Consider the following 19,277-nt stretch of genomic DNA (forward strand, 5'->3'; position numbering starts at 1 on the left):
CTCATGTGTGCCAGGCTGCCCAGAGGTAAGGACAAGCTGTCCTCTGTGGGAGGCGTATCGTCATCGTCCTGTGTTTCCCCCCAGCCACGCACCAGTGATGGGCCCGAGCTGCTTTGGGTGCCACCCCGCTGTGAACATGCTTCATCCTCATCCTCCTCCACCTCCTCCTCATCCTCGTCCTCCTCGTCCTCCAGTAGTGGGCCCTGTCTGGCCACATTTGTACCTGGCCTCTGCTGTTGCAAAAAACCTCCCTCTGAGTCACTTCGAAGAGACTGGCCTGAAAGTGCTAAAAATGACCCCTCTTCCCCCTCTTCCTCCTGGGCCACCTCCTCTTCCATCATCGCCCTAAGTGTTTTCTCAAGGAGACATAGAAGTGGTATTGTAACGCTGATAACGGCGTCATCGCCACTGGCCATGTTGGTGGAGTACTCGAAACAACGCAACAGGGCACACAGGTCTCGCATGGAGGCCCAGTCATTGGTGGTGAAGTGTGTCTGATCCGCAGTGCGACTGACCCGTGCGTGCTGCAGCTGAAACTCCACTATGGCCTGCTGCTGCTCGCACAGTCTGTCCAGCATATGCAAGGTGAAGTTCCACCTGGTGGGTACGTCACATATGAGGCGGTGAGCGGGAAGGCCGAAGTTACGCTGTAGCGCAGACAGGCGAGCAGCGGCAGGGTGTGAACGCCGGAAGCGCGAACAGACGGCCCGCACTTTATGCAGCAGCTCTGACATGTCGGGGTAGTTGCGAATGAACTTCTGCACCACGAAATTCAGCACATGCGCCAGGCAAGGGATGTGCGTCAAACCGGCTAGTCCCAGAGCTGCAACGAGATTTTGCCCATTATCGCACACCACCAGGCCGGGCTTGAGGCTCACCGGCAGCAACCACTCGTCGGTCTGTTGTTCTATACCCCCCCACAACTCCTGTGCGGTGTAGGGCCTGTCCCCCAAACATATGAGTTTCAGAACGGCCTGCTGACGTTTACCCCGGGCTGTGCTGAAGTTAGTAGTGAAGGTGTGTGGCTGACTGGATGAGCAGGTGGAAGAAGAGGAGGAGGACGCTGAGTAGGAGGAGGAGGAGACAGGAGGCAAAGAATGTTGCCCTGCGATCCTTGGCGGCGGAAGGACGTGCGCCAAACAGCTCTCCGCCTGGGGCCCAGCCGCCACTACATTTACCCAGTGTGCAGTTAGGGAGATATAGCGTCCCTGGCCATGCTTACTGGTCCACGTATCTGTGGTTAGGTGGACCTTGCCACAGATGGCGTTGCGCATTGCACACTTGATTTTATCGGACACTTGTTTGTGCAGGGAAGGCACGGCTCTCTTGGAGAAGAAGTGGCGGCTGGGAACAACATACTGTGGGACAGCAAGCGACATGAGCTGTTTGAAGCGGTGTGTGTCCACCAGCCTAAATGACAGCATTTCATAGGCCAGTAGTTTAGAAATGCTAGCATTCAGGGTCAGGGATCGAGGGTGGCTAGGTGGGAATTTAGGCTTTCTCTCAAATGTTGTGAGATGGAGAGCTGAACGCTGCCGTGTGACATGGTTGAGATGCTTGGTGACGCAGGTGGTGGTGTTGGTGGTACATCCCATGTTTGCTGGGCGGCAGGTGCCAACGTTCCTCCAGAGGCGGAGGAAGAGGCTGAGGCGGCGGCAGCAGCAGAAGAGGCCGAGGCGGCAGCAGCAGAAGAGGTAGCAGGAGGAGCCTGAGTGACTTCCTTGTTTTTAAGGTGTTTACTCCACTGCAGTTCATGCTTTACATGCAGGTGCCTGGTCATGCAGGTTGTGCTAAGGTTTAGAACGTTAATGCCTCGCTTCAGGCTCTGATGGCACAGCGTGCAAACCACTCGGGTCTTGTCGTCAGCACATTGTTTGAAGAAGTGCCATGCCAGGGAACTCCTTGAAGCTGCCTTTGGGGTGCTCGGTCCCAGATGGCGGCGGTCAGTAGCAGGCGGAGTCTCTTGGCGGCGGGTGTTCTGATTTTGCCCACTGCTCCCTCTTTTGCTACGCTGTTGACTCGGTCTCACCACTGCCTCTTCCTCCGAACTGTGAAAGTAAGTGGCACGACCTTCATTCCATGTGGGGTCTAGGACCTCATCGTCCCCTGCATCGTCTTCCACCCAGTCTTGATCCCTGACCTCCTGTTCAGTCTGCACACTGCAGAAAGACGCAGCAGTTGGCACCTGTGTTTCGTCATCATCAGAGACGTGCTGAGGTGGTATTCCCATGTCCTCATCATCAGGAAACATAAGTGGTTGTGCGTTAGTGCATTCTATCTCTTCCACCCCTGGGGAAGGGCTAGGTGGATGCCCTTGGGAAACCCTGGCAGCAGAGTCTTCAAACAGCATAAGAGACTGCTGCATAACTTGTGGCTCAGACAGTTTCCCTGATATCCATGGGGGTGATGTGACAGACCGATGGGCTTGGTTTTCATGCGCCATCTGTGCGCTTTCTGCAGAAGACTGGGTGGGGAATAATGTGAACGTGCTGGATCCACTGTCGGCCACCCAATTGACTAATGCCTGTACCTGCTCAGGCCTTACCATCCTTAGAACGGCATTGGGCCCCACCAAATATCGCTGTAAATTCTGCTGGCTACTAGAACCTGAGGTAGTTGGTTCACTAGGACGTGTGGCTGTGGCAGAACGGCCACGTCCTCTCCCAGCACCAGAGGTTCCACTAACACCACCACGACCATGTCCACGTCCGCGTCCCTTATTAGATGTTTTCCTCATTGTTCCCGTTCACCACAATTTTGAGAATGGCAAATTTGGGAATAGTTTTTCAACCCAGAACAAAAAGTGTGCTTTTACGGTCACTACAAATAACTTGACCAGCTAAAACAGTACAGATTTGGTTGAATAGAAATGTGAGGCCTGTTTTTTTTTGCGCTGTGTGACAGGTATAGGTTTAATCACAGAATTAGACTTGTATCTGCACGGTAGCGTGTGTGTTAAATTTTTCTGAATGACACTATCAGCACCTTCAATGTAAGATATCCTTTTTGGGATAGATTTCAAGTAGGCCTCATATAGCAGAAACTAGTTATTTTGACAATGGCAAATTTGGGAATAGTTTTTCAACCCAGAACAAAAAGTGTGCTTTTACGGTCACTACAAATAACTTGACCAGCTAAAACAGTACAGATTTGGTTGAATAGAAATGTGAGGCCTGTTTTTTTTTGCGCTGTGTGACAGGTATAGGTTTAATTACAGAATTAGACTTGTATTTGCACGGTAGCGTCTGTGTTAGGTTTTTCTGAATGACACTATCAGCACCTTCAATGTAAGATATCCTTTTTGGGATAGATTTCAAGTAGGCCTCATATAGCAGAAACTAGTTATTTTGAGAATGGCAAATTTGGGAATAGTTTTTCAACCCAGAACAAAAAATGTGCTTTTACGGTCACTACAAATAACTTGACCAGCTAAAACAGTACAGATTTGGTTGAATAGAAATGTGAGGCCTGTTTTTTTTTGCGCTGTGTGACAGGTATAGGTTTAATCACAGAATTAGACTTGTATCTGCACGGTAGCGTGTGTGTTAAATTTTTCTGAATGACACTATCAGCACCTTCAATGTAAGATATCCTTTTTGGGATAGATTTCAAGTAGGCCTCATATAGCAGAAACTAGTTATTTTGACAATGGCAAATTTGGGAATAGTTTTTCAACCCAGAACAAAAAGTGTGCTTTTACGGTCACTACAAATAACTTGACCAGCTAAAACAGTACAGATTTGGTTGAATAGAAATGTGAGGCCTGTTTTTTTTTGCGCTGTGTGACAGGTATAGGTTTAATTACAGAATTAGACTTGTATCCGCACGGTAGCGTCTGTGTTAGGTTTTTCTGAATGACACTATCAGCACCTTCAATGTAAGATATCCTTTTTGGGATAGATTTCAAGTAGGCCTCATATAGCAGAAACTAGTTATTTTGAGAATGGCAAATTTGGGAATAGTTTTTCAACCCAGAACAAAAAATGTGCTTTTACGGTCACTACAAATAACTTGACCAGCTAAAACAGTACAGATTTGGTTGAATAGAAATGTGAGGCCTGTTTTTTTTTGCGCTGTGTGACAGGTATAGGTTTAATCACAGAATTAGACTTCTATTTGCACGGTAGCGTGTGTGTTAAATTTTTCTGAATGACACTATCAGCACCTTCAATGTAAGATATCCTTTTTGGGATAGATTTCAAGTAGGCCTCATATAGCAGAAACTAGTTATTTTGAGAATGGCAAATTTGGGAATAGTTTTTCAACCCAGAACAAAAAATGTGCTTTTACGGTCACTACAAATAACTTGACCAGCTAAAACAGTACAGATTTGGTTGAATAGAAATGTGAGGCCTGTTTTTTTTTGCGCTGTGTGACAGGTACAGGTTTAATCACAGAATTAGACTTGTATCTGCACGGTAGCGTGTGTGTTAGGTTTTTCTGAATGACACTATCAGCACCTTCAATGTAAGATATCCTTTTTGGGATAGATTTCAAGTAGGCCTCATATAGCAGAAACTAGTTTTGAGAATGGCAAATTTGGGAATAGTTTTTCAACCCAGAACAAAAAGTGTGCTTTTACGGTCACTACAAATAACTTGACCAGCTAAAACAGTACAGATTTGGTTGAATAGAAATATGAGGCCTGTTTTTTTTTGCGCTGTGTGACAGGTATAGGTTTAATTACAGAATTAGACTTGTATCTGCACGGTAGCGTGTGTGTTAAGTTTTTCTGAATGACACTATCAACACCTTTAATGTAAGATATCCTTTTTGGGATAGATTTCAAGTAGGCCTCATATAGCAGAAACTAGTTATTTTGAGAATGGCAAATTTGGGAATAGTTTTTCAACCCAGAACAAAAAGTGTGCTTTTACGGTCACTACAAATAACTTGACCAGCTAAAACAGTACAAATTTGGTTGAATAGAAATGTCAGGTCTATTTTTTAGGCGCTGGGTGACAGGCTCAACTTGCCCCTGATGTAGTATATGGCCAAAAAATAACCACACTATTGATGGTTAAATGCACTTCGGTGACACAGGCTCAGCCTGCAGCTGATGTAGGATATAGCACAAAATAACCACACTATTGATGGTTAAATACACTTGGTTACAGCTTGTGCTGGCGCACCACAAGCCACAAAATGGCCGCCGATCACCCCAGAAAAAAGTGATCTAAAAACGCTCTGGGCAGCCTCAAAAAAGTGAGCAAGTCGATATTAGCACTTCAATGATCCACAGCTGCAGATCGATCAACGAATGAAGTCTTTTGGAGGAGTTAGTCTGCCTAATCTCGCCCTAACGTCGCAGCTGCAACCTCTCCCTATGCTTGAATCAGCAGAGTGACGTGCAGCGCTACGTGACCCAAGCTTATATAGAGGCTGGGTCACATGCTGCACTGGCCAATCACAGCCATGCCAATAGTAGGCAAGGCTGTGATGGCCTCTTGGGGCAAGTAGTATGACGCTTGTTGATTGGCTGCTTTGCAGCCTTTCAAAAAGTGCCAAGAAAGCGCCGAACACCGAACCCGGACTTTTACGAAAATGTTCGGGTTCGGGTCCGTGTCACGGACACCCCAAAATTCGGTACGAACCTGAACTATACAGTTCGGGTTCGCTCATCCCTAGTGTTGATTAGCTCATTAGAGTGTGACACCATGAGTCTACAATATTAAACTTTTAAAAAGTGTTCTTATTTTCTGAGATAATAACTTTTGGGGTTTCATTAGCTGAAAGCCATAATAATCAACGTTAAAAGAAATAAATGCTTGAAATAGATCACTCTATATGTAATGAATCTATATAATATATGACTTTCATTTTTTGAATTGAGTTACTGAAATAAATTTACTTTTTGATTGATATTCTAATTTATTGAAATGCACCTGTAAAATGAAATTTATTCAGGCCATGACAAAGGTTACTTTCTATGTGGACACAGATGCATTCCTATCACTGAGCACCTTCCTAAGGCCTCATGCACACGACCGTTGTTTGGGTCCGCATCCGAGCCGCCGTTTTGGCGGCTCGGATGCGGACCCATTCACTTCAATGGGGCCGCAAAATATGCGGCAAGCACTCCGTGTGCTGTCCGCATCCGTTGCTCCGCTCCGCGGCCCCGCAAAAAAAATATAACATGTCCTATTCTTGTCCGCGCTTTGCGGACATGAATAGGCATTAAATTGACGGCCGTTCCGTAAATTGCGGAAGGCACACGGGCGGCTTCCGTTTTTTGCGGATCCGCGGTTTGAAGACCGCAAAAAACAGCACGGTCGTGTCCATGAGGCCTAAGTAATACCAGAGCGCTGACTATTATTTTACAAGCTATGCAAAGGGTGCCCCTGTATGACATCTATCTCAGGCAGCTGTTACACATGATGTAGGACAAAAATGAGATGTGAACACAGCCTTACATACTTCAGTAAAAGCAAGCAACTATCACTAGAGATAAAAATCTAATAGATTTCTGACAGATTGGGACGGTTTCCACCAGAAAAAATTCTCTCACTGACTTGACTACAAACCCTTGTATGGGTTGTATTTGTATAAACAGCGTTTCCGTATTTATTACATGGATGTTGATTATACAGAGATCCAGCGGAACTACATGTATGCTGCTTGACTCTCTAGACTAATGATGGAACACTGTAGTTATATGTATGTGTAATATATAAGGAACATGATTTAGATGAATGTGTGTCTACAACATGAATCTTGTCATGACAGCCATATGACAACCTGTTTTTTTTTTTTTTTTTTTAGAATGGTACAAGCGCCCTGTGAATTTATGTGTGCACCCATGTCAATGTCAGTTCAGCTTTCCTGTTGCTGTACAATCAACATGTTTGGAGATACAGAAACGCTGATTATACAGAAATCAGAAGCACATGTGTACCGTTTATCTCTGTAAATCTTGGCTGCTTTGGCTACCTTGTAGTTGTCATATAGGTGGTGAATGTGACTACAGCATGAATGTGACTACAGCATGGAACTTGTAGTCGTAACAGCAATATAATAGCCTGTAATTTATTTTGCCAATTATTTTTTAGACTCGTACAAGCTTCCTGTGAATTTGTATGTCAATGTAAGTTCACCTTTGTTGTTAATATTTGTATGATCAGTGTATGCATATATACTGTAGCCTTCAAGAACATTCTGTTTCATATGATAGCAAATATCCTTTCTCTATTCTCACCATATCTTTCAAATACTACAAACCGGATTCCAAAAAAGTTGGGACACTAAACAAATTGTGAATAAAAACTGAATGCAATGATGTGGAGATGGCAAATGTCAATATTTTATTTGTAATAGAACGTAGATGACAGATCAAACGTTTAATCCGAGTAAATGTATCATTGTAAAGGAAAAATACGTTGATTCCAAAGTTGGGACAAAGTTGGGACAAGTAGCAATAAGAGGCTGGAAAAAGTAAATTTGAGGATAACGAAGAGCTGGAAGACCAATTAACACTAATTAGGTCAATTGGCAACATGATTGGGTATAAAAAGAGCTTCTCAGAGTGGCAGTGTCTCTCAGAAGCCAAGATGGGTAGAGGATCACCAATTCCCACAATGTTGCGCAGAAAGATAGTGGAGCAATATCAGAAAGGTGTTACCCAGCGAAAAATTGCAAAGACTTTGCATCTATCATCATCAACTGTGCATAACATCATAGGAAGATTCAGAGAATCTGGAACAAGGCCGTAAAACCATACTGGATGCCCGTGATCTCCGGGCCCTTAAACGACACTGCACCACAAACAGGAATGCTACTGTAAAGGAAAATCACAGAATGGGCTCAGGAATACTTCCAGAAACCATTGTCAGTGAACACAATCCACCGTGCCATCCGCCGTTGCCAGCTGAAACTCTACAGTGCAAAGAAGAAGCCATTTCTAAGCAAGATCCACAAGCTCAGGCGTTTTCACTGGGCCAGGGATCATTTAAAATGGAGTGTGGCAAAATGGAAGACTGTTCTGTGGTCAGACGAGTCACGATTCAAAGTTCTTTTTAGAAATCTGGGACGCCATGTCATCCGGACCAAAGAGGACAAGGACAACCCAAGTTGTTATCAACGCTCAGTTCAGAAGCCTGCATCTCTGATGGTATGGGGTTGCATGAGTGCGTGTGGCATGGGCAGCTTGCATGTCTGGAAAGGCACCATCAATGCAGAAAAATATATTCAGGTTATAGAACAACATATGCTCCCATCCAGACGTCATCTATTTCAGGGAAGACCCTGCATTTTTCAACAAGATAATGCCAGACCACATTCTGCATCAATCACAACATCATGGCTGCGTAGGAGAAGGATCCGGGTACTGAAATGGCCAGTCTGCAGTCCAGATCTTTCACCTATAGAGAACATTTGGCGCATCATAAAGAGGAAGGTGCAACAAAGAAGGCCCAAGACGATTGAACAGTTAGAGGCCTGTATTAGACAAGAATGGGAGAGCATTCCTATTTCTAAACTTGAGAAACTGGTCTCCTCGGTCCCCAGACGTCTGTTGAGTGTTGTAAGAAGAAGGGGAGATGCCACACAGTGGTGAAAATGGCCTTGTCCCAACTTTTTGAGGATTTGTTGACACCATGAAATTCTGATTCAACATATTTTTCCCTTAAAATGGTACATTTTCTCAGTTTAAACTTTTGTTCCGTGATTTATGTTATATTCTGAATAAAATATTAGAAGTTGGCACCTTCACATCATTGCATTCAGTTTTTATTCACGATTTGTATAGTGTCCCAACTTTTTTGGAATCCGGTTTGTACTTTTTCGCTTGGGAGGAAGTTCAGAAATCCAAAGCTTCAGTGTATTTTTCTTAGTCACCAAAAAAGTCACATGGGCAAATATTGGTACATTGTACATCTGCACTGATTTATAATTAAATAAATTGGTCGAAGTCTATATCCTCTCCCTCTATTGTCTTAACTGCATGTAAATAGAATTTGTCTTCACCTCTCAGAGTAACATATCTGATTTGTTTTCAACCTTTCAATAAGTTTTCCCTTACCCTAGCCTACAGAAGGTCAGATTCCAAGTCCCTTTTCCACTATATTATCAGTCAAATAGTATTAATAAGTATGTTATATCTCTGGGTTATTGATGATTATTTTTTTCCCCCCAAAAGACACTTATATTCCTTTGATGACCATTCTAGAGCACTGCTTTTGGTCATAGATGCAAGATAATAGTAAAACAAATAATAGTGGAATAGATGTTTATCAAGTAAACCATATTGGTCCTGAATCCCAACAATGAACCATTCTCCACCCTTTATACTTGACTAACTTTTAGGAAGTTTAATTTCTTCCAAATGTGCAAAACATGAGGGTCATAACAGAGTTAAAACTAAGGTGTTTATCTAAATATATGACCATAGACATTCATGGGGATATCTGGCAACACTGTATTTATTTTAAGTGCCCGTGTCTTTCTAATATCATCAAAAGCATTCATTCATAATTAGCCTTTTCCAAATTAATAACTCTTTCTTTATCTCCCAACCAATCCTCCAAATACCTTGCTATGGTATGGCCAGATTCCCTTCTGGTTTTGATCTCTAGAGTTTTGTAATTAAAATTTTTGATATTCTAAATCTCCATAAAAATATTTTAAAGATCTGTTGATGACTCTGATGTCCTACAAGCGTATTAAAAGTGAGAGTGACTGAAGCAGATATAGTCTAGGAAGACTTCTCGTCTTAAGTAAATGACTTCTTCCTGAGTTCAAGGCAGGCACGTCCCACTGGAGGTTAAAGCCTGATCTTTCTTCTTTATAACTGTCCCAAAAGTGAGTTTATATATCTGTCCAATCTTTCACAAACCAAATTCCTAACTACATAAATTTATCAATGGCCACAGTCAAACTTAAATCCCAAATCATTTGTGTTTTTGTCTTGCTAAATGGGTCAAGGTAAGAACTTTGCATTTTTTAAAGTTCACTACAAAGCCTGAGAAGGATCCAACGTCCTCACAGATGTCCATAGCTAATGTTAATGATTTTTTTAATATTATGTAAGTGTAATACAATATCATCTCCAAACAAATTACATTTTTATGGCCTTGTTACCTATCTGTATTCCCTTTATATCCTCAGCACCTATCTGTAGTCCCTTTATATCCTCAGCATTCATTATGTATGTGGTTGTCTTATTAGAGGAATAATGTTTGTATCACGGTTGCACTAGCCATATTTATGCTTTTAAATTATTATGCATTACTATAATAATTTTTCCAAGTTAATGTCCACCAAATTATTCTAATTGTTTTCCTGTGTAGTCTTTTCTCATACTCCATTTGCATCCTCTAATATGGGCTGTCCTTGGCTTTTTGAAGCTCCAGTTCTCTCCAAATTTATTGATTAGCTGATTGCGGTCAATTTGCAAGATGCATGTTAAAAGAAAAAAGATAAAACAATGCAATAGAACATTGGATTCTTGACAGCTGTCTGGACTGTCTGGAGATACACTGAAATGGTGTCCATAATGATGCCTTAACTTGTGTGCCTTTGTGTATAACAGACTATATGGGTCCTCTCAGTAGGTGGTCACGCTATTTAAATATATCACAGGAATTTTCAAGGGTCATGCGACCGAAGCGTGACTTGAATCACCTACTGACTGAATTGTATTTTAATATAAAACTTCTACCTTTATTATTTTTATTTAAAACATAAACACTCTAATTCTGGATTAAAAGTCCTCAGAGTGAGCAGTGAGATTATACATAGGTTAATATACCTGTTCTCGGTATATCCCGCTAGGTGAATTAGCTCCTGATAAGGCTCTCAGGGCTTACCTAGATCCCTAAATTTTTCTCAGCAACCTGTATTTTGTTGCCTGTATGTCTCAAATGTAGAGCCTCTCACTTGCTCAATCTGATACTAAAATGTTACATTTTAGTATCAGATTGAGCAAGTGAGAGGCTCTACATTTGAGACATACAGGCAACAAAATACAGGTTGCTGAGAAAAATTTAGGGATCTAGGTAAGCCCTGAGAGCCTTATCAGGAGCTAATTCACCTAGCGGGATATACCGAGAACAGGTATATTAACCTATGTATAATCTCACTGCTCACTCTGAGGACTTTTAATCCAGAATTAGAGTGTTTATGTTTTAAATAAAAATAATAAAGGTAGAAGTTTTATATTAAAATACAATTCAGTCAGTAGGTGATTCAAGTCACGCTTCGGTCGCATGACCCTTGAAAATTCCTGTTAACTTGTGTGCCTGCCCCTTGATTCTGACTAGACACAATTTGGATAATGCCTCAGGGTAAATGGTCTGATTCTTTTTCCAATTCATATTTTTTTGGGTTTTAAATTTTTTAGAGAATAAACAATGTACACTTGTGATAGCGGTTTAAAACAAACAGACCCCTTCATGTAACAATGCACAAAAATATAATAAAAGTATAAAAAAAGAAAGCAAATAAAGTCTCTCCATATCTACAATGAGATTGCAGTCCTGTGAGCGTCCCATATTTGCCAGCATTTCTGAAATTTGGTCGCTATGTTCCGTTGGAGTGCGACTGAATATTCCAAGGATCTAATATCTTGTACCCGGGCAAAGAGGTCAGATATTGTAGGAGGGTTAGGGCATCTCCAATGAAGAGATATCAGGCATTTGCCAGCAATTAGTATAGTATATGGAGGAGCAGCCTGGCACTGCGGCTCCTGAATGTTTCTGGTACTACATTCGAGAGGAGTATCAGAGGGTCTCTAGGGATAAGAATATCTAAAATGTACTGTATTAATCTAGTGACCTGTAACCAAAATGGCTCTATAATTGGGCAGGACCAAAAGATATGAAAAAAGGAGGCTTTTGGTTGGGAGCATCTCCAACAGAGGTCCGGCAACCCAGGGTACATAGCATATAATACTTCTGGTGTGTGATACCAAAATGTTAGAATCTTCAATTGGTTCTCCCTGTGGGTTATGGAAGTAGAGGTAGAATATGCCCACCTCGACACAGTTCCCCAAGTCTCTGGGGAGAGCTCACTCTGTAGCCAATCTTCCCATTTTCGCATATATGAGTGTTTAAATCTATGGGGGAAGTCGGAAGAACTCAAAATCTGATATATATCAGAAATTAGACCTTCAGAGGAAGGGCCACAGGTACAGATAGGATCAAAAGAGGAGACGGTTGGGACATTCGTTGATCTCAAGACACTCCTGCAATAATGGATTATTCTGCGGTATTGAAATGCTGAAGTGCTCTGTAGGGTGAATTTAGTCTGAAGTTCTTCAAACCTCAGGATCCGAGCAGAATGAGGGTCCTTCAGGTCGACAAGGTATTAGAGCCCTACAGCCATCCACAGCCTAACCATCCCTGCCCCAGAGCTTTCCAGGGGATGGGGAGTAAAGAGAAATGGAGTAACGTAGTGTTGATAGGTTATATCTAGTCCTATTCCTGTACCAGATCTCCCCGGTAAACAACATAGGATTAAGCAAGTCAGAGGCTGGAATAGGAGGAGAGGGGACCCAGATCATAGTTCCTGGATGAGTGGGTGCCAGCCACAGCCGCTCAATCTCGGTCCAGTGATTGTACGAGTGAACCGCAGACCAGGATGCAACATGCCTGGGTTGCTAAATAATATAAGGTAATATGGTCTGATTCCTAATATAAAGACAGTAGTAATGCACAGCTCCGGCTATTGCTGTCTAGTAACATACCTCTACTCCTCACTACTCTACAACCTCTTCCTTATGAGTCAGCATGACCATGGTATAATTCATAGGAGGCATAAATAAAGTATGCAAGGTCTGCTAGTGAAAGTAGCTGCAAGGCTCCAGCATTGGTTCTAGTGTCACCCCTTTTAATCTGGATATCTAGCCAAGGGGATATCTTTAGCTTGTACAACTGCAGCAATATAACCAGAGCTGGCCATAAAGCCCAATGGAGCTGGAAGCAGTCAGTGATGACCAATAATTTCTTTTTTCAAATACATTTACTGGTGTGAAGTTATTCTTTAATGCATCTAGTAAAGGATATGATTTTATTTAGTCCTACTTTCACATATACTATGGTTGTTATAATTTCGTAATAAGCCTCAGGAAAATGTTTTGCTAATTTTTAACATTTTTGTTTTAAAGGGGTTCTCCAAATCTTATCCCCCTACCTCCCAGACCTGTGTAGGGAAGCATACTTACCTGTTTCCTGACATTTCATTTTGGCTTCTTCAGTACATCGCTGCATGCCCAGTGATGTGCCACTTGAGGGACACATCACCACTGCAGCCAGCCATTGGGAGCAGTGGCACACGTGACCACCGTCAGTGCCAGAAGTTGACAAGCAGGGACCAGAATAGCTCCTAGATGGGACAAACCCAGGCGCTCAGCATATACAAAAATATATATCCATAAATATATATTTATTGAAAACGATAAAACCAATAAATAGATGCATAAATTGGCAAAGATAAACACAACCATATGGAGAGTGCACAAAACACGTCAGGACATCAAGTTATAGCATTGCAAATAGTGGAAAAGGTGGGGTGGAAAAACTAGTATAAATAAATGCAAAATCAAACCATGTGACTCTCCCACTAAGATTTAAAAAAAACATGATTCACAACATATACACAATACAGACCTGGCTAGTGGCACCTCCAAGAGACCCCCACACATGTTTTGCATCAGCTTCCTCAGGGGGAGTAGAGGCATAAGGCAGAGAGGCCGCTATATATTCCCAGTATTACCAATTAGTCACACCAGATGAAAATCATATAAGCCAAGCCCCACTTTACGTCATACATCCACTCACACAGGGCGTATCCTCCTGCAAGCACGTTTAGCAGATTGCGATCATGTTGTTAAGAGTGTCATGTGACACAAAAAAAAAGAAGGGTAGTAAAAGATTACGCTTAATACTAACATTAAATAATGAATAATAGCTAGAGATTAGCGAATTTCCGCTTATGAATATCGTTCACACAAAGAGTGAGAAAGTAAAAGTAAACACCAGAAAATGGAGTGAAAAAAGTATGAAATTTGCCAGAGCGTAAAAACCAAGAAGTGGGAACAGGAGTCAAAGGGGGAAAGAATGAAAAGCGCAGACAGACAAATGAGAGTGTGAATTCAATATAACAAGGTGTACATGTGTTAAAAGGTGCAAAAAAATGTAAGAATGATGAATAAAAAAAAGATGAATGAAAAAATAATTATTTCGTAAAAAAAAATTATATAAAGAAAAATAAAATATTAGAATGATAAAATGTGAAAAATGTGAAGGATGTGTGGAATAAGTGGTGAAAAAGAAACAAATAGTACGGAAGAAAGAAAAAAAGAAAGGAGAACATGAAGAGAAAGTGAGCAGTAGAAAAGGTGTGTGTCAGCTGCGGTGTGATATGTGTGAACATGGAAGAAACAAATGTGTCAGATTGAACAAAAGAGAAAAAAAAAATGTGAAGATGCAAAAAGTGAAAAAAAAAAAAGACCACAGAATTGTTGTATGAAAACCGTCTGTGAAGAACAGAGTGTAAGGGCTTGTTCACACGAATGTTGCCCCTCTGTGCCCATGCTGTGGACCGCAAATTGTGGTCCGCAATGCACAGGCACCGACCGTGGGCCAGCCGCATGCGGATCACGGACCCATTCGCTTGAATGGGTACGCAATCCATCTGTTCCGCAAAAAGATAGAGCAAGTTCTATCTTTTTGGGGTGCAGAGGCACGGAACAGAACCCCAGGAAGCACTCTGCAGTGCTTCCGTGTGGTTCCATTCCCGTGCTTTCATTCCGTTCCGCACTGCATCTCCGGATTTGCGGACCCATTTATCCATGATGCGGAATACACACACCCGGTGCCCCGTATATATTGCGGACCAGCCGTATGCGGGACGCAATACGGCAACGGATGTGTGAATGAGCCCTAAATGTGTGTGCGAGAGAGAAAAAGTAAAAAAATAATAAAAAACTAGTATGCAAATAAAAAATGCATGGAAAAAAATGAATGTTGTGTTGAAAAATAATAATAATAATAGTAAAATTGTGGGGGGGAGTTTTTTTTTATGACCAGAAAGATGCAATATACCAGGCATGCTCAACCTGTGGCCCTCCAGCTGTTGCAAAACTACAACTCCCAGCATGCCCGAACAGCCTACAGCAGGGCATTGTGGGAGTTGTAGTTTTACAACAGCTGGAGGGCCGCAGGTTGAGCATGCCTGCAATAGAACATGATTAGAAGTGATTTTTTTTTTGGGGGGGGATTAAAAAATTAATAAAAAATAAATAAAAGGGAACAGACTGAGGTTGAGAAATACATATACATTACACACAAAGATAATCCATATTAAAGACATAATTAAAGAAAACACAATGAAATAGTGACAAGAAGGAGGTAACCACCAGCCGGATCTGTAATAAAATTAGAAATAAACGGGCACTTGTCAAAGATCAAGGAAAATCCGCCACAGAAGGCCAAGGCTAAAACCTTAAAGAACTTATACAATACAGCGCAAGGAGTAAAACCTCTAGATAGAGATTACAAATTTGTTTTCTTTTTTCTATGCTGATAGGTCCACAGGTCAAGACTGTACAGGTGTAGGCTCAACCACACCAGGAGTGTGACAAATGATCCAGATGTTAAGACTGGGTAGTTCAACAAAAATAACATACAAACATTGAAAATTAAAAGATTAATTAAAAAAACGTCAAATAAAATAGAGGGGCGATCGCCCAAAGGAGATCATAGGCAGATTAGTACAGGAAAGTACAAAAAAAAAGGGGAAGGAAACGTCAAAGAAAATAGGAATATAATGGGAAACCAGAGTGTGATGAATGCAGCAGTGGACCAATCAAGCGGCGGAGAGCAGGTAAGCAAACATTCCTTCATAGGTGAAATGGGGAGAGGGAGCCAAAATTTGTTAAAAAGCCAAAGAACCCGTTAAGGTAGTTTGTTAAATAAATAATATTTACCCCTAAAACTATTGCTCTGATTCTCCTATGTAAAGCAATGTCAAATATTTCTACATTTTGTACCACTCAATGTTGCTATAGCACTGAGCAAAAGCCTCCAGCTTGTGAATTGATGGGCTTTTGTGCACAGTGAAATTAGCCTGTTAAGTTGAATGTATCAGGCAGGAAGGGGTTAAGTTTTTTCAGATTTTTGTCGTTAACACTTTATTTAACCTATTTAAGAATGCAATTAACACTTTATTTAACCTTTTAAGAATGCAATTTGTAACCCTTCAGTGCATTCAATAAATGAAATATCCAGCATTGAACAATTAAACCCCTAAAAATTACTTTATTGGTATGCGTTAAAAGGATCCCATAAGGGTCCACTAGATACACACTAGTAGGTATACACACAAAAATTGACCAATAACCACATCCAGAATAGAAATAAATATACCTGGGGTATGGGAAAATATATCCCTAAATCTACCCCTATCCTAAAAACCTCAGCCCAGGGAGGGCTCCTGACCTATACTGCTACCCCTACCTGTACCCTACAGGGGTGTCGCAGAGATGGCAGACAGTTAAACCAGGTAGGAGATATGGATATTGAGATATCAACTATATGAGTAAGCTGGATGGGAAAAGAAACAAAAAAGAGACACAGAACATAGTACAGACAAACACAAAAATACACTTAATCAGGGATGACAATATAGTCATACACCTCTGTCACCTCGACGCGTTTCACCCACGTAGATACTGTGGGATCATCAGGAGGTGTAGTTATATAGTTAATCTATACAATATTTAGTAAGTGACTCTATAGGTACCGGTACAGAACCGGGTCACACAAGAAAAGTGCTCCAAGATATATGCCGGCTAAAATGCCAAATCGCAAAAACGCACACTTGAAATGAACGCTCTACATATAAATGATGGGGATATATTTAAAGATATTTATGCCTGATTCAGACTCCATCCAGTACAGATAATGTCATCCACGTCCTATATGAGGCAGAAGACAATCATAGACCGCGGTCAATGTCGATATCTAAACATCTAGATGTATATAGAATTGCTAGTGATTGCAAACTTACGGTTCAGTAGATGGGGTGGACCCAGTTAGTTAATTCTCTGTCAGTCCCCTGCCATGGTTACTTGACAGAACCCACACTGTAAATAAGATACATCATCAGCTGTAAGCAATGATGCCAACGCTCAGTAGGTACCCACAATTCAAAAAGCCTCTGATCAGAGAAGAAGGATGCCACACTCACATGGTGCAGTCTCCCCCTATGTTCTATATCCCCCTGGTAGGCGATTCACCTACAAGTGTGCAGGCTGTGTTTAAAAAGACCGCCGCATTCTGCCACTGATGGATGATTGTGTTCCACCTTAGTCCAATATCCTGCCGTTGGAACGCATATGCGTTCCAACAACCGGAAATACCGCGTCCTTGAGGCAGAGCTATGCACTGAAAACGGGCGCCGCCCCTCCAGGCACTGGAACGCAAATGCGTTCCAAAAAGCGACTTACCAGGGGCAGGGCTGTATGGTCAAAGCCAGTGCCGCCCCTTCCGGGTGCTGGAATGCAAATGCGTTCCAAGGAGCGACTTCCTAGGGGCAGGGCCATATGAGACGAGCCAGCGCCGCCCTTCCAGATGCTGGAACGCAAATGCGCTCCAAAGAGTGACTTCCGGCCTCCCTCAGGTCAGATGAGGTGCGGTACGCTCCATACAGTGCTCTCCTCCCTTACAGCCATATCGATACCAGGTTGGCCCCAAGCCTTATCCGGACATAGACCTTTAATTTAGTCAAGGTGAATGGTAGACCTGGGATCCCCTGGGATGTTATAATGCGTATAGTTATATATTACTCACATTACTAGTGCCATATAAAGGAGGGCAGAGTGGAGCAAATACTAGGCATCAGATTTATACAGTGCCTTACAGTAACCGCAGCAGAATGCATATAAATACGATGTTCTCATAATGCGGGGGTTATCCAAATATACACGCCGGCATATTTCACAATTAGTTTTGATGTATACATCCTAAAAGAGAGTAGCCAAGATGTATGGTTACCTCAGGACAGTGATCAGATAATAAATCACTAGTGTCCAATCCGATAAAACATTATATTTCATGCTTTACGCATGTGGTCTAATCTTCAGTACATTTCTAAAGTCACCAAATGCTGGGCTTATAAAAACGGAATAGGGATATCACGGACAAAGTCACATCTCATAGAAAGCAACTGAATGTCAGCCTTTCATTAATACCAATGGGTACCTGGGATCGAAATCGGTGTATCCACACGCATTCCTTCTGCAGGATCTTATTGTCCCCGAGGGATGTTTAAATGCGGATCCTGTAAAGCATGCAAATACGTCTCTACGGCTAAAACCATAACATGCACAGCCACCGGCCAGGTATTCGACATCAGGGACTTCTGCAGTTGCCGCAGTAAAGGGGCTATATACATCTGCCAATGTCCCTGCCCTAAAGACTATATAGGGAAGACGATAAGGGAGCTACGTAGGAGAATTTGTGAACATGCCAATGACGTCATCAATAAAAAAGTCACTCCAGTAGCCTCTCATATCAATGATGTGCATGGGGGGGACCCTCTTTGCTTAAAATTTTCCATCTTGGAGCTCGTACCACCCTCACCCAGAGGTAGGAACTGGGACAATAAGATCCTGCAGAAGGAATGCGTGTGGATACACCGATTTCGATCCTAGGCACCCATTGGTATTAATGAAAGGCTGACATTCAGTTGCTTTCTATGAGATGTGACTTTGTCCGTGATATCCCTATTCCGTTTTTATAAGCCCAGCATTTGGTGACTTTAGAAATGTACTGAAGATTAGACCACATGCGTAAAGCATGAAATATAATGTTTTATCGGATTGGACACTAGTGATTTATTATCTGATCACTGTCCTGAGGTAACCATACATCTTGGCTACTCTCTTTTAGGATGTATACATCAAAACTAATTGTGAAATATGCCGGCGTGTATATTTGGATAACCCCCGCATTATGAGAACATCGTATTTATATGCATTCTGCTGCGGTTACTGTAAGGCACTGTATAAATCTGATGCCTAGTATTTGCTCCACTCTGCCCTCCTTTATATGGCACTAGTAATGTGAGTAATATATAACTATACGCATTATAACATCCCAGGGGATCCCAGGTCTACCATTCACCTTGACTAAATTAAAGGTCTATGTCCGGATAAGGCTTGGGGCCAACCTGGTATCGATATGGCTGTAAGGGAGGAGAGCACTGTATGGAGCGTACCGCACCTCATCTGACCTGAGGGAGGCCGGAAGTCACTCTTTGGAGCGCATTTGCGTTCCAGC

Source organism: Bufo bufo, chromosome 6, assembly GCF_905171765.1.
Source record: "Bufo bufo chromosome 6, aBufBuf1.1, whole genome shotgun sequence".
Lineage (NCBI taxonomy): Eukaryota > Metazoa > Chordata > Amphibia > Anura > Bufonidae > Bufo > Bufo bufo.